Source organism: Triticum urartu, chromosome 6 (assembly GCF_003073215.2).
Source record: "Triticum urartu cultivar G1812 chromosome 6, Tu2.1, whole genome shotgun sequence".
NCBI lineage: Eukaryota > Viridiplantae > Streptophyta > Magnoliopsida > Poales > Poaceae > Triticum > Triticum urartu.
This window is the reverse complement of record NC_053027.1, coordinates 53783575-53798377: the sequence shown is the minus strand read 5'-3', so window position 1 is coordinate 53798377 and position 14803 is coordinate 53783575.

Below are 14803 nucleotides of genomic sequence, written 5' to 3'. Positions count from 1 at the left end.
GGAGAACTTTGTATTGAGATCCAAAAAGAAAGAAGAAGCCATCTAGCTAATAACTATGGACTTGAAGGTCTGAAGTAAACTACTCACACTTCATCGGAGAGGCTATGGTGTTGATTTAGAAGCCCTCCGTGATCGATACCCCCTCCGGCGGAGCTCCGGAAAAGTCCCCAAGATGGGATCACGTGGATACAGAAAGTTTAGGCGGTGGAATTAGGGTTTTGGCTCCGTATCTAGTAGTTTGGGTGTACGTAGGTATATATAGGAGGAAGAAGTACGTCGGTGGACCAACATGGCCCCCACGAGGGTGGAGGGCGCACCTGGGGGGGGAAGGCGCGCCCCCCTACCTCGTGCCTTCCTGGTTGATGTCTTGACGTAGGTTCCAAGTCCTCTGGATCACGTTTGTTCCGAAAATCACGTTCCCGAAGGTTTCATTCTGTTTGGACTACGTTTGATATTCTTTTTCTACGAAACTCTAAAATAGGCAAAAAAAACATCAATTCTGGGTTGGGCCTCCGGTTAATAGGTTAGTCCCAAAACTAATATAAAAGTGTATAATAAAGCCCAATAATGTCCAAAACATGATATAATATTGCATGGAACAATCAAAAATTATAGATACGTTGGAGACGTATCAAAGCATCCCCAAGCTTAATTCCTGCTCGTCCTCGAGTAGGTAAATTACAAAAACAGAAATTTTGATGTGGAATGCTACTTGGCATAATTTCAATGTAATTCTTCTTAATTGTGGTATGAATATTTAGATCCGAAAGATTCAAGACAAAAGTTAAATATTGACATAGAAATAATAATACTTCAAGCATACTAACTAAGCAATTATGTCTCTTCAAAATAATATGGCCAAAGAAAGTTATCCCTACAAAATCATATAGTCTGGCTATGCTCCATCTTCACCACACAAAGTATTTAAATCATGCACAACCCCGATGACAAGCCAAGAAATTGTTTCATACTTTTTGTGTTCTCAAACCTTTTCAATCTTCACGCAATACATGAGCATGAGCCATGGACATAGCACTATAGGTGGAATAGAATGGTGGTTGTGGAGAAGACAAAAAGAGGGAAGATAGTCTCACATCAACTAGGCGTATCAACGCGCGTATCACTTGGGACAATGCTCTAATAATGATGATCATCACACTTTATTTACTTACAACTCAAGAATTACAACTCGATACTTAGAAAAAAATATGACTCTATGTGAATGCCTCCGGCGGTGTACCGGGATGTGCAATCATGCATGAGTGACATGTATGAAGAATTATGAACGGTGGTTTTGCCACAAATACTATGTCAACTACATGATCATGCAAGCAATATGACAATGATGAAGCGTGTCATAATAACGGAACAGTGGAAAGTTGCATGGCAATATATCTCGGAATGGCTATGGAAATGCCATAATAGGTAGGTATGGTGGCTGTTTTGAGGAAGGTATATGGTGGGTGTATGATACCAGCGAAAGGTGCGCGATATTAGAGAGGCTAGCAATGGTGGAAGGGTGAGAGTGCGTATGATCCATGGACTCAACATTAATCATAAAGAACTCATATACTTATTGCCAAAATCTACAAGTTATCAAAGCAAAGTATTACGCGCATGCTCCTAGGGGGATAGATTGGTAGGAAAAGACCATCGCTCGTCCCCGACCGCCACTCATAAGGAAGACAATCAATAAATAAATCATGCTCCGACTTCATCACATAACGGTTCACCATACGTGCATGCTACGGGAATCACAAACTTTAACACAACTATTTCTCAAATTCACAACTACTCAACTAGCATGACTCTAATATCAGCATCTCCATATCTCAAAACAATTATCAAGTATCAAACTTCTCATAGTATTCAACACACCCATAAGAATTTTTTTATTAATCTTGAATGCCTAACATAATTAAAGCAATTTACCATGCTGTTTTGTAGGACTCCCAAAATAATCTAAGTGAATCATGAGAGAACAATGGTTTCTATAAAACAAATCCACCAACGTGCGCTAAAAGATATAAGTGAAGCACTAGAGCAAAAACTATATAACTCAAAAGATATAACTGAAGCACATAGAGTATTCTAACAATTTCCGAATCATGTGTGTCTCTCTCAAAAGGTGTGTACAGCAAGGATGATTGTGGAAAACTAACAAATAAAGACTCAAATAATACAAGACTCTCCAAGCAAAACACATATCATGTGGTAAATAAAAATATATCTCCAAGTAAAGTTACCGATGGAAGTAGACGAAAGAGGGGGTGCCTTCCGGGGCATCCCCAAGCTTTGGCTTTTAGGTGTCCTTATATTATATTGGGGTGCCATGGGAATACCCAATATGAGGCTCTTGCCACTCCTTGTTCCATAATCCATCAAATCTTTTACCCAAAACTTGAAAACTTCACAACACAAAACTTAAAGTACAAAATCTCGTGAGCTCCGTTAGCGAAAGAAAACAAAACACCACTTCAAGGTACTGTAAAGAACTCATTCTTTATTTATATTGGTGTTAAACCTACTGTATTCCAACTTATCTATGGTTTATAAACTATTTTACTAGCCATAGATTCATCAAAATAAGCAAACAACACACGAAAAACAGAATCTGTCAAAAACAGAACAATCTGTAGTAATTTGTAGCTAAGGCAAGATCTGGAACCCAAAAATTCTAAAATAAATTTCTGTACGTGAGAAATTTATATATTATTCATCTGCAAAAATAATTAACTAAATAGCACTTTCCAAATAAAAATTAAAGCAATTCTCGTGAGCGCTAAAGTTTCTGTTTTTTACAGCAAGATTAAAAATACTTTCCTCAAGTCTTCCCAACGGTTCTACTTGGCACAAACACTAATTACGCACAAAAAACACAAACAAAACAGAGGCTAGATAAATTATTTATTACTAAACAGTAGCAAGAAGAAAGGAATAAAAAATAAAATTGGGTTGCCTCCCAACAAGCGCTATCGTTTAACGCCCCTAGCTAGGCATAAAAGCGAAGATAGATCTAGGTATTGCCATCTTTGGTAGGCAGTCCATAAGTGGCTCTCATAATAGATTCATATGGTAATTTAATTTTCTTTCTAGGGAAGTGTTCCATGCCTTTCCTTAACAGAAATTGGAATCTAATATTCCCTTCTTTCATATCAATAGTTGCACCAATCGTTCTAAGGAAAGGTCTACCAAGAATAATAGGACATGAAGGATTGCAATATATGTCAAGAACAATAAAATCTACGGGCACATAATTCCTATTTGCAACAATAAGAACATCATTGATTCTTCCCATAGGTTTCTTGATAGTGGAATCCGCAAGGTGCAAGTTTAAGGAGCAATCATCAAAATCACGGAAACCTAGCAAATCACACAAAGTCTTAGGAATCGTGGAAACACTAGCAGCCAAATCACACAAAGCATAACATTCATGATCTTTAATTTTAATCTTAATAGTACGTTCCCACTCATCATAAAGTTTTCTAGGGATAGAAACTTCCAACTCAAGTTTTTCTTCATAAGATTGCATCAAAGCATCAACGATATGTTTGGTAAAGGCTTTATTTTTACTATAAGCATGAGGATAATTTAGCACAGATTGCAACAAGGAAATACAATTTATCAAAGATTAATAATCATAATTAAATTCCTTGAAATCCAAAATAGTGGGTTCATCGGTATTTAAAGTTTTGACTTCTTCAATCCCACTTTTAACAATTTTAGCATCAAGATCTAAAGACTCCGAATTTTTGGAACGCCTTCGAGGTAAAGGTGGATCATATTCAGTCCCATCATTATCAAGATTCATATTACAAAACAAAGATTTAATAGGGGACACATCAATAACTTTTAGATCTTCATCTTTATTATCATGGAAACTAGAAGAACATGCTTTTATAAAGCAATCTTTCTTAGCACGCATCCTAGCGGTTCTTTCTTTGCACTCATCAATGGAAATACTTATAGCTTTGAGAGACTCATTGATATCATGCTTAGGTGGAATAGGTCTAAGTTTCAAAGAATCAATATCAAGAGAAATTCTATCAACTTTCCTAGCCAACTCATTAATCTTAAGCAATTTTTCTTCAATCAAAGCATTGAAATTCTTTTGCGAAGTAATAAATTCTTTAATATTAGATTCAAAATCATAGGGTATCTTATTAAAATTTCCATAATAATTGTTGTAGGAATTACCATAATTATTAGAGGAATTACTAGGATACGGCCTAGGATTAAAGTTTCCTCTATACGCGTTGTTACCAAAATTATTCCTACCAACAAAATTCACATCCATAGATTCATTATTATTCTCAATCAAAGTAGAAAAACGCATATCATTAGGATCGGAAGAAACACTTTTATTAGCAAATAATTTCATAAGTTCATCCATCTTTCCACTCAAAACATTAATTTCTTCTATCGCATGCACTTTCTTATTAGTAGATCTTTCGGTGTGCCATTGATAATAATTAACCATAATATTATCTAGGAGCTTAGTAGCTTCTCCTAAAGTGATTTCCATAAAAGTGCCTCCCACAGCCAAATCTAAAAGGTTTCTAGAAGCAAAATTCAATCCGGCACAAAATATTTGTATAATCATCCATAAATTCAAACCATGTGTAGGGCAATTACGTATCATTAATTTCATCCTCTCACAAGCTTGTGCAACATGTTCATGATCAAGTTTCTTAAAATTCATAATATCGTTTCTAAGAGAGATGATCTTAGCGGGAGGAAAATACTTAGAGGTAAAAGCATCTTTGCACTTATTCCACGAATCAATACTATTTTTAGGAAAAGACGCAAACCAAGCTTTAGCACGATCTCTAAGCGAAAAAGGAAATAGCTTCAATTTAACAATATCATTGTCCACATCTTTCTTCTTTTGCATATCACACAAATCAACAAATTTGTTTAGATGGGTAGCGGCCTCCTCACTAGGAAGGCCAGAAAACGGATCTTTCATGACAAGATTCAGCAAAGCAACATTAATTTCACAAGATTCAGCATCGGTAAGAGGAGCAATTGGAGTGCTAATAAATTCATTGTTGTTGGTATTAGTAAAGTCACACAATTTGGTATTATCTTGAGCCATCATGACAAGCAAGCAATCCAACACACAAGAAAACAAGAGACGGGCAAAAAGAGGCGAATAGAGAAAGAGGAGGAGGACGGAGAGACATAGGGAGAATAAAACGGCAAGGGTGAAGTGGGGGGAGAGGAAAACGAGAGAAAAATGGCAAATAATGTAATGTGAGAGATAAGGGTTTGTGATGGGTACTTGGTATGTTGACTTTTGCGTAGACTCCCTGGCAACGGCGCCACAATTCCTTCTTGCTAGCTCTTGATCACTGCGTTGGTTTTCCCTTGAAGAGGAAAGGGTGATGCTGCAGAGCAGCGTAAGTATTTCCCTCAGTTTTTGAGAACCAATGTATCAATCCAGTAGGAGGCCACGCAGGAGTCCCTTGCACCTACACAAACAAATAAACTCTCGCAACCAACGTGATAAAGGGGTTGTCAGTCCCTTCACAGTCACTTACGAAAGTGAGATCTGATAGATATGATAAGATAATATTTTTGGTATTTTTATGATAAAGAGAAATAAAGATGCAAGTAAAATAAATGGCAAAGGAAATAACTAAGTATTGGAACATTAATATGATGGAAGATAGACCCGGGGACCATAGGTTTCACTAGTAGCTTCTCTCGAGAGCATATGTATTACGGTGGGTGAACAAATTATTGTTAAGCAAATGATAGAATTGAGCATAGTTATGAGAATATCTTGGTATGATCATGTATGTAGGCATCACGTCCGAGACAAGTAGACCGACTCCTGCCTGCATCTACTACTATTACTCCACACATCGACCGCTATATCCAGCATGCATCTAGAGTATTAAGTTCAAGAGAACACGGTAACGCTTTAAGCAAGATGACATGATGTAGAGGGATAAACTCATGCAATATGATATAAACCCCATCTTGTTATCCTCGATGGCAATAATACAATACGTGCCTTGCTGCCCCTACTGTCACTGGGAAAGGACACCGCAAGATTGAACCCAAAGCTAAGCACTTCTCCCATTGCAAGAAAGATCAATCGAGTAGGCTAAACCAAACAAGCGCGTCCCCTCCCCCGCCCACCCGTCCGATTCCCCATTCGTACTCCGTGGGCGCAAAAACTACCTCTCCACGAGTGGCGAAACCCCGGCATCCTCCGTACGCCACCCCATTCCACCCATCAACCGCCGCCCTCCTCCATCACGCCGGAGCCGATACCCCGACGTAGTCGTCCACCGCAACCTCCGTCTTGTGGCCATCCGTCTCCCTGCCAGCAGGCATTGGAGAGCTTGCGGAGAAGCTTAAGGGAGCACGGCGGCGCTTCCGATTATGGAAGATATCGGCCTGCCGTCAAGGTGCCAGGGAAGCCTGGGCCATGGTGAAGACGCGGTATACCCAGGCCGAGGTCAGACCTATGGGGCCCGATGGGAAAGAGAACCCCGTTAGCTTAGTCTATGGGCAAGTAGAATTAGCCGCAAAGTATTCCCAACAGGATTGTAGGCTAGACAGCCTGTTGGATGGTATAGAAGAGGAATTAAGTCAGTCTACATGACTATGTAACTAAAGTGACATGTATAATGCCTTCTAGCCGGACTGTAAATCATTTGTCGTGGCGGACCTTTTCGCTTCAACCTCGGGACCCGATAGTCCGGAGTGTATCCGAATACATGCTCAGTTATATAAGAACCGGGGTATGCGTGGAAACCAGGCGTAGGAGTCATTAGTGCTTGAACAGACAAGTACCCAACTAGTTATGTTATATTATATGGGTAGTAAGAAACATCTTCCAGGGAGAATAGTTCTGTTAAGGGTTCCTTTCCCTGGGTACGCATGCCCTAAAGTGCATGTCCGGACTGCGAGAGGAGACGCAGGCAAAAACATCTGGGGGCACATATGGAAAATAAATAAAAATCATCTTTTGTTCACCGACCGAATATTCCCTTAAGAACGCTAGGTTTCGGCTTCACCCAGTCTGAGGTACACATCCGGCTAACCCGGCAGTAACAATCGCAGAGGTGCTCCCCTTATGCCCTAGCCGAATTAACGGGAACATAGGGCATAAATACAAGAGCCAGGCAACCCAGCTTGGCCAAAACTTAAGTCATATCAATGCATATAATGGCGAAGAAAAGGTACATGCGGAAGAATAACACATGTGCGGGGCATGAAGCCCAGATAAATAATTAAGCTTCTGTGTAAGAAGCCCCCAGGTATAATGAGCGCGGTTAGCGCGTCAATAGTGTACAAGCAAGGCACAAGTTGGCCCTTGAAGGCCTTGAGAAAGAATAAAAGAAAGAAAGAGAAAAAGACAGATAATGTATATGCAAAAAATGGACAAAGGAAGGAGACGAACATAGAGTCCGGCACTAGGCGTAGAATCTTCGGAGCCTGGCTGCGTTCCATGGGTTCGGATCAAGTTGATTATTCGATGCATCTTGCAGACAGTATGCTCCACCGGTCAGAACTTGGTCAATAATGAAGGGACCTTCCCATTTGGGCTCGAGCTTGGTCTTTTTCTTCTCTGGCAGGCGTAGAACTAGCTCGCCAACATTATAAGTTTTGGCTCGTACTTCTCTGCTTTGGTATCTGCGAGCCTGTTGCTGATAGAATGCGGAACGGGATTTTGCCACGTCGCGCTCCTCCTCCAGGGTGTCCAGATTGTCCTGCCGATCGATCTTGGCTTCTCTTTCTTCATACATGCGCACTCGAGGTGAGTCATGAATTATGTTGCAGGGCAGAACCGCCTCTGCGCCGTACACCATAAAGAAGGGTGTGTATCCGGTAGTACGATTCGGCGTGGTCCGCAGCCCCCAGAGTACGGAGTCGAGCTCCTCTACCCAGTGCGTGTTAGACTCCTTTAAGGACCGCACTAATCTGGGTTTGATGCCGCTCATGCTAAGACCATTTGCTCGCTCAACTTGGCCGTTAGTTTGTGGGTGATAGACAGAGGCATAATCGAGCTTAATGCCCATGTTGCTGCACCAGAGTTTTACGTCGCCGACCGTGAAGTTCGTGCCATTGTCAATGATGATGCTGTGGGGGACGCCATAACGGTGTACAACCCCGGATATGAAGTCTATCACCAGTCTGGATTCGGCCGTTTTAACAGGTTTGGCTTCTATCCATTTGGTGAATTTATCCACCATGACCAGTAAGTATTTTTTCTTATGGGTTCCCCCTTTAAGGGGTCCAACCATGTCAAGCCCCCAGACCACGAAGGGCCAGGTAATGGGGATTGTTTGGAGAGCGGTGGGTGGCATGTGGCTTTGGTTTGCAAAAAGCTGGCAACCGACGCAGCGTTGGACCAAGTCCTATGCATCTACCCGGGCCGTCGGCCAATAAAAACCTGTATGGAAGGCCTTACTTACAAGGGCCCGGGCTACGGCGTGGTGGCCGCCGAGTCCGGCGTGAATTTCTGCCAAAAGCTTCCTCCCTTTCTCGTCGGAGATGCACCTTTCAAGGACTCTGGTAGTGCTTTTTTATACAGCTCTCCCTCATGGACCCTGTAGGCTTTAGATCGCCGCACTATGCAGCGTGCCTCATTTTGGTCCTCGGGAAGTTCCTGCCTAGTTAGGTAGGCCAGGAATGGTTCTGTCCACGGGGCGACGATGGCCATTATTACGTGGGCTGAAGGTGTTATTTCGGTGGCAGAGCCTCTGATTATGTCAGAGTGTTCGGTATCGGGCATTTTGGCCGGGTCCGGACTATTGTTACCGGTGTCCCCTTCCCATACCATAGATGGCTTAAATAACCTCTCCAAAAATATGTTGGGGGGGACCACATCGCGTTTTCCGCCGATGCGGGCGAGGATATCCGCCGCCTGATTGTTTTCCCGAGCCACAAGGTGAAATTCGAGCCCCTCAAACCAAGCTGACATCTTTTGGACGGCGTTGCGATAGGCCACCATCTTCGGATCCTTCGCATCGAAGTCTCCATTTATTTGGGATATTGCGAGGTTCAAATCCCCACGCACCTCCAGGCAGTGGCGGAGCGCTCCGGTGGGCGAGGTCTGGCACCTGCCATACCTTGATTATTGGCAAAAAAAATTATACGTATGTATCTATCACTCGGCCTCTCGAGCCTCCAGTCCTCGACCACAGCCAGGCAGCCAACGGTGGCCTCGAGCCCTCGACCGCAGCTGGCTTGAGCGCCCTCTGCCCACGACCCCACATCCCCTCTGGTCCCACCCACCTAAAAAAGAAAACGAACGACCCAGCCATGACCACGCAGTCCATGCTCCGTCCCTGCCACTCCTCTGCTATATCCCTGCCTGAGACCCAAACCTAGCTAGCGCGGAGGCGGCGGCTTACCTGGCGGTCGCGAGGACTAGGGCACCAGGCGGTCGCGGGCGGCGTAAGGCTGGGGGCTTGGAGCCTTGGAGGGCAGCGGCTCCAGCGGCATAGAAAGCGACGACAGCAGCAAGCGGCGGCTCCGGAGGCGGCTTCAGCAGCAGCTCCGACGGCGACTCCAGTGGCGCGGCGGCTTCAACGGCGGCTCTAGCAGGCGACGGCCACAGTCGGGGTTTGGGATTCAGGTGAGACCAAGTCTAGCATTCATCTGACTGAACACGTCGACTCTGTACTCTGTACTAATTGAGTCCTGCATATTCAGTTTAGATGTCAAAAGACTAGTAGCTAGCTGTGTCATTTGACACAGCCGAGTCTGTACTAAATACTAATTGAATCTTGCATATTCAGTTATTGAACACATCGTACCTGTACATGTGCCTATCCGAACTCTGAACTTTGATGGGTAGTAGCGTTTTTTCTTCTGTCAAAGTGTCAATTCTTCATGGATAGAAAGGCACTGACTAATAACATGCCCAACAGTTTTGTCTAGATTGCTAGAAGATGGAAGGAAAGGGAAAGGGACTAGTAAATCCAAAGAAAAGAGGAAGAGGTAATTTCTCATTTTTCTGAAATTTTGTAGCAATTTTGAACAGCCTTAAATTCAACCATATTTTAGTGATATATTAATCTTCTCATTGCAGATTTGAAAAAGTATTTTGAAGTGCTTGGTAGTGGCAGCAACTCACAAACAAATCCAAGCACCCGCGAAAGTGTCAATATTTCAGCAAATGTCAATCATCAAGATCAAGTGACTTCCATGGAAGAAGAGCATGAAAATTTTATGCCAACCGAACAAGTGGAAGAACAAACTATAGATTCGGTCGAAGCTATAGTGGAAGAGAATGTTGAAGTTCACGGGGTTGAAGGTATAACTATTTTTAGTCAAGATTACATAAACGGTGATCCAGGCCTTCGCATTCCACTTGATAGTTTTGCCCCCAACATTAGAGATGATGTTAGATTTGCTTACATCCGAATGGGTGCAACTCAACCAACTAGTTGCACTTTCCCCCCAAATAGAGATGGAAGATGCTTCCGGCCACAATGGTATAAGGATTTTGAGTGGTTGGAATATAGTGTGGATAAGTGTAAGGCATATTGCTTCTATTGTTATCTTTTTAAGCATGACCGAATGGAAGATAAATTTGGGCATGATGTTTTCTCCAAATTGGGTTTTGACTGTTGGAAAAATGCGGTCGGAGCATTCCGTAAACATGTTGGTGGGCCATGTAGCATCCACAATATTTCAAAAACAGCATGTGATGATTTTAAAAATCAAAGGGAAAGTGTGAAAAGTAAAGCTACAACTTACAACAAAGGTTCACTAGTCAAGTATGAAACTCATGTGGATACATCTTTGGCCATTGTAAGTTATCCACCATTGCAAGGTGAACCATTTCGTGGACACGATGAATCCACTTCTTCTTTGAACAAGGGGAATTTTTTGGAGCTACTTGATTGGGTGAAAGAAAGAACTCGAGAAGTGAAGGTTGCATTTGATGAGCTATGCCCTAAGAATGCCCAAATGACTTCCGGAAAAATTCAAAAAATCCTTATTTCCCATTGTGCAAATGCGGTCACCAAAGCAATCAAAGAAGAGATGGGTGATTGTCTTTTCTCTGTCCTTATTGATGAGTACCGTGATATATCGGTGAAAGAACAAATGGCCGTGGTTATTAGGTACGTGTTTAAGCTTTTGAAGTGTCTATGTGCTTTTTGATCATTTTGTTCTAGGTTCAATGTGAATAAGCTTGCTAGACTCACATAGATTTATTATGAGGATTTCTCAGATTATGAACGTGAACATATAGTTGATAACCTCGAGCTATTCATTATCCATATGAGAAGAATTGAAGAATTTAGAGCTTGTCATGATATTGGAAGCCTAGCTAAAAAGATGGTTGAACTTGAAAGGCATGTCATGTTTCCTGTTGTTTATCGCCTCATTGAGTTTGCATTTCTAGTACCATTAGCGACAGCAACAGTAGAAAGAGCCTTCTCATCAATGAGAATCATCAAGACTGAGTTGCGCAGCAAGATGTCTGATGGCTGGCTTAATGACTTGATGATGTGTTACATTGAGCGAGCGATCTTGAAAAGTATTGATCTTGATAAAATTAAGGAAGATTTTCAGAAGGAAGGTAGGGCACTGCCATTGCCTGGGTCTTCTACACGCCATTAAAAGCTTCATTATCGGTATGTTTTAGGTTGTTTTCCTATTGAGACATGTCTACATTTCCATTGTATTTGGTTATTCGTTCGTACTGTGTATTGTTAGTGTGTATTGAATCTTTGATTCGCATCAAAAAAATCTAAGTGAGACTTCGCCACACCTTAATTTTTTTCTGTGGTCCGCCTCTGCCTCCACGCGTTGAATGCCCATGGAAACTGCCATCCGAAGACCATGTAATAGGGCTTCGTATTCGACTGCGTTGTTGGAGTCTGTATACAGTATCTGTAGTACATATTGAACTGTATCTCTGGTTGGGGACGTCAGGGCGATGCCAGCCCCCAGACCGGCTAGCATTTTGGAGCCGTCGAAGTGCATGATCCAATTGGAGTATGCGCCGTACTCTTTAGGGAGTTCGGCTTCCGTCCATTCGGTGACAAAGTCGGCAAATACTTGCGATTTAATGGCTCGCCGGGGTTTGTATGTTATGTCGAACGGGAGGAGCTCAATGGCCCATTTGGCAATCCGGCCCGTGGCGTCGCGGTTGGTTATAATATCATTAAGTGGCACTTCCGAGGCTATTGTAATTGAACACTCTTGAAAGTAGTGGCGCAGCTTTCGGGATGCCATGAAGACCGCATAGGCTATCTTTTGATAATGTGGGTACCGTGATTTGCATGGAGTGAGGACAGTGGACACATAATAAACCGGCTTTTGAAGGGGGAATTTATGTCCGCCCGTTTCTCGTTCGACGACGAGCACTGCGCTTACAACTTGATGAGTTGCTGCAATGTACAACATCATTGGTTCGCCGATGTTTGGCGCGGCCAGGATTGGGGTTGTTGCATGTATGGCTTTTATTTCTTCCAATCCGGATGTGGCAGCGTCCGTCCACTCGAAGTGTTCGGTGCACCGACGGAGGCGATAATGGTGTAATGCCTTTTCTCCTAAGCGGGAGATAAAGCAGCTTAGAGCCGCCACACATCCGGTTAATTTCTGGATTTGTTTGAGGTCCGTTGGGATAGCCAACTATGACAGAGCTTGGATTTTGGCTGGATTAGCTTCAATTCCTCTATTGGAGACAATGAAACCCAGGAGTTGTCCGTCTGGTACACCTAAAACACATTTTTCTGGATTGAGCTTGATGTCGTATGTTCGGAGGTTGTCGAATGTGAGCCTCAAGTCATCTATTAGAGAATCGACGTGTTTGGTTTTGATGACCGCATCATCTACGTATGCCTCTACTGTTTTGCCGATCTGTTTCTCTAGACATGTCTAAATCATGCGCTGATATGTTGCACCGGCGTTTTTGAGCCCAAAAGGCATTGTGTTGAAACAGAAGGGGTCGTATGGTGTCATAAATGCCGTTTCGGCTTGGTCGGACTCCGTCATCTTGATTTGGTGGTAGCCGGAGTATGCGTCGAGGAAACACAATGAATCGTGTCCTGCGGTAGCATCGATAATTTGATCGATGCAGGGGAGGGGGAAGGGATCCTTTGGGCAAGCCTTGTTGAGGTCCTTGAAATCGACACATAGGCGCCAGGATTTGTCCTTCTTTGGTACCATCACCAGGTTTGCTAGTCAGTCCAGGTGTTTTATTTCTCTAATGAATCCGGCCTCCAATAACTTGGCTAGTTCCTCTCCCATAGCTTGTCTCTTAGGTTCAGAGAAACACCGAAGAGTCTGCTTGACCAGCTTGAATCCCTTTAGAATATTAAGTCTGTGCTTGGCCAGCCTGCGTGTGATTCCTGGCATGTCTGAGGGGTGCCAGGCGAATATGTCCCAATTCTCGCGCAGGAACTCTTGTAGTGCGGCGTCCATGGTGGGGTTTAACTGTGCCCCGATGGAGGCTGTTTTTGTAGGGTCCGTTGGGTGGACATGGAATTTGACTATTTCATCCGCTGGTTTAAAAGAGGTGGACCTGGATCTCTTGTCAAGTATCATGTCGTCCCTGTCCACTATGGAGCGTAGCGCAGTTAATTCCTTGGCCGAAAGGGCTTCGGATAATGCCTAGAGGGCCAATGCGGCTGTTTTGTTTTCGACGCAGAGTGCCATGTCCGGATCACTAGCGAGAGTGATGATTCCGTTGGGCCCGGGCATTTTGAGCTTCATGTACCCGTAATGTGGTATGGCTTGGAAGATCGTGAACGCCTCCCGCCCTAAAAGGGCGTGGTATCCGCTACTGAACGGGGCCACTTGGAATGTAATTTCTTCGAACCTATAGTTCTCCGGCGTGCCGAATACCACATCTAGTGTGATTTTCCCAGCACAGCGTGCTTCCCGACTGGGGATGATTCCTCTGAAGGTTGTGCTGCTTTGCTCAATGCGGTTCTAGTCTATTTCCATTTTTTGAAGAGTTTCCTCATAGATCAGGTTTAATCCACTGCCGCCGTCCATGAGTACTTTGGTGAGTCGAAAGCCGTCGACAATTGGATTGAGGACCAGTGCAGCTGGTGCTCGGGCTGCTCGGAATTTAGGTTCGTCACTGGCATTGAAGGTAATAGCCATGTCACTCCATGGATTTATTGCTGCCACGTGGCAGATTTCGGCAAGGCTGCGGAGTGTTCGCTTGCGCCTATTATTTGATGCGAAGGTTTCAAAGACTATTAATACCGTATTGCTATCCCCGGGATGGTGCTCTGTGGCATCTGGGATGAGAAGATCCTCACCACTTTAGGCCACCTGCCGGAGTACCCAACATGCTCTAAGGTTGTGTGTTGGTATGGTATCCGCTGTACTATGAATTTTGCAGGGTCCATTGAGCCATCCCTCCAATACGGATCCACGCCCTATAGAGGGTTTTTGCTTCTTTGTAATTAACTCGGGTGACTTATTATAGTGCACCCTTTTACTTCGGACTGGGTGTATATTTGGAGCCGGATTATCCCAAAAATTTCGTTTCGGTTTTCCTGCGCTTTCCATCGCACAGTACTTTCGTAGTATGGACACCAAGTCAGCGAAGCATGATGTGTCACGGCGAATTATGGCGTTAAGGATTCCCTTGTCCGTGCAATTATTGCGGAAAAATGAGACTGCGTCTTCCTCGCGACAGTCCTTAACCTTGTTCATCACAAGGAGGAATCTGGTCCAATAATGATGTACTATTTCCTGGGGCGCTTTCCTGATGTGGGAAAGATCGTTTATGTTTGGGTAGGTGGGTGGATTTGAGTCTGAACCCTTACCCGATCTGAGAACGAGGGGCCGAGGAGTTTCCAAT